Below are 2,500 nucleotides of genomic sequence, written 5' to 3'. Positions count from 1 at the left end.
CAGCAGATAGCATACACAAGATAGCGTCGCACTACGGAAGAACTTGCAAAAGTTTAATAGGTAAAACTAGTGCTATAACCACCACAATTGAGGAAACACTATTTAGTTGTTCATATTGTAGCAGAGGTTTTACTACGAAAACAGGTTTAGGGGTACATACTAGACGAACTCATCCGACAGAACATGAAGCTAGACTACAGCAAAACACACCAGGAAGGAAGGTTAGATGGGGAGAAGAAGAGGTAGAAATTATGGCCCATAAAGAAGCCCAACAGAATGATGAGGACATAAACATGAATCAACTAATACAGAACTCAGTTATGCCACACAGAACGCTAGAAGCGATTAAAGGGAAGCGGAGAAATATCAAGTATAAGGAATTGGTAAGGACATTGAAAGAAACCACCTATAAGGTAGAAAATCAATGCCTTGTTAACTTAGTTTTACCGACAACATCGGAAATAACAACTACACCTTCTGAAGGAGATCAGCCAGCAATAAGGGCCGAAAAAGAACAATCACTGACAGCAGCTGAGGATCTTCAGGTCATAATTACCGATCTAAAGATCGAGAATTTAAGTCACAATCAGGCGTTACTGCTACTCAATTCTCATGTAGAAAAGTTTTTAAATCGAAGTAAACCAATTAATAGGAAAGATCGTGTAAACCAACAGGAGAAAGATGAGAATAGGCATCGAAGACAATCAAAGCAAACTAAATACAGGAGGTATCAATATTTATACCATACGAACAAGAAAGCTCTATTAGACGAGATTACTTCAGATAGATCGGGGCCAAGTATATACCCAACTGAAGAAAGCATACGGGGAACATTCGTTACTTTATTCGAGTCAAACTCTCCTCCAGATAATATACCCTTTAAATTAAAAAAACGACCAATCATGCATCGATATCGTAAAAGCAATCACCTTAGATGAGTTGATTAAGACCCTAGCAATTATGAAGGATAAGTCACCTGGACAGGACAACATTATTCTTAGCGATCTTAGGACTTTACCAATAAAATATTTACTAGATATCTTAAATATCATCCTTTATTTACAGGATATACCACAAATATGGAAACAACACAGAACAAGACTTATACCTAAAACTAAAGAGGATTTAGAAAAACCCTCAAATTGGAGACCCATAACCATCTCATCAATTGTAATTAGGCTATTACACAAAATTTTAAGTTATCGTCTAGGACAGCAATTAAAGCTTAATTACAGGCAGAAAGCATTCCTCCCGGTAGACGGATGTTTCGAAAATAGTGCATTACTACACTTCATCATACACAACGCCAGGCAAAAGCACGAAAACACGCAAATAGTGTCAATAGACCTCAGTAAGGCATTCGATTCTGTCAGCCACGAATCGATTATTAGAGCCTTAAAGCGATTTAACTTATCAAAGGAATCAACAACGTACTTGACCAACATCTATAAGTGTAATCTAACTGATATTGTATTTGGATCGACAACAATGCGTAACATAAATCTAAAAAGAGGCGTAAAGCAAGGTGATCCACTTTCACCGCTACTATTTAACATGATTATGGATGAACTATTGGATAACTTGCCGACATATATAGGAGTTAATGTAGGAAATCAGAAAGTAAATTCAATGATGTTTGCAGACGACCTTATCCTATTTGCAGAAACGGAATGTGGCATGAATAAACTCTTGGATATAACTACTAAATTCCTCGATGACAGACACTTGAAAATAAATATAAACAAATGCAATTCGTTAAGATTTATCAAGTACGGCAAACAGAAGACATTTAGTGTTGCAACGACATCATCGTACTTTATAAATAACGAACCCATTAATCCGGTATCATATGTAAAGGGATTCAAATATCTAGGCATTGAATTTGACCCAAGGGGAAAACGATCTATAAGCTGTAACCTGCTCGCAGCAATGTTAAACAAACTGACCAGAGCACCGTTAAAGCCAGAAAAGAAAGTATATTTAATCAATAACAATTTGATACCTCGTATTATTCATCAATTGGTCCTCGGAAAAGTTACCAAGGGTTTATTGATGTCACTTGATTCTGAAATTAGGAAAAGAGTAAAGCATCTGCTCAGGTTGCCACACGATACGCCCGACAGTTTCTTTTATACATCAGTATCCAACGGAGGAATGGGCATAAGAAATTTATGCGACTCAGTTGCACTATCTATAATAAGCAGACACAACAAAATGATAACTTCAGATGATCTAGCAATAAGAGCATTATCACAACAATCATACACTATTGCAACGTTAAAACAGGCCCATATCATTGCAGGCTCCAAATTTCCTTCGAAATCTTTAAATCAGAACAAATGGTCAAATAAACTATATCAAACAACAGATGGTCGGGGGTTGGTATACTGCCAATCTCAAACAGAAAACAATTCATGGATAACAGGGAATCATAGAACAATAAAATCGTATAATTACATAGACATGGTTAAACTAAGGATTAATGCACTACCCACTAAAT

General features: G+C 36.4%; 1 pseudogene; it reads left to right on the top strand.

Annotated features, from left to right (window-relative positions):
* LOC142911555 (28S ribosomal RNA) overlaps nucleotides 1-2,500 on the top strand; it is an 8,997-nt pseudogene that overhangs the window by 4,598 nt on the left and 1,899 nt on the right.

This window comes from Petromyzon marinus, unplaced genomic scaffold, assembly GCF_048934315.1.
Source record: "Petromyzon marinus isolate PM22_M1 ecotype Great Lakes invasive population unplaced genomic scaffold, UKy_Petmar_22M1.pri1.0 PM_G_Scaffold_18, whole genome shotgun sequence".
NCBI lineage: Eukaryota > Metazoa > Chordata > Hyperoartia > Petromyzontiformes > Petromyzontidae > Petromyzon > Petromyzon marinus.
This window is presented reverse-complemented; position numbering and strand designations above follow the sequence as displayed.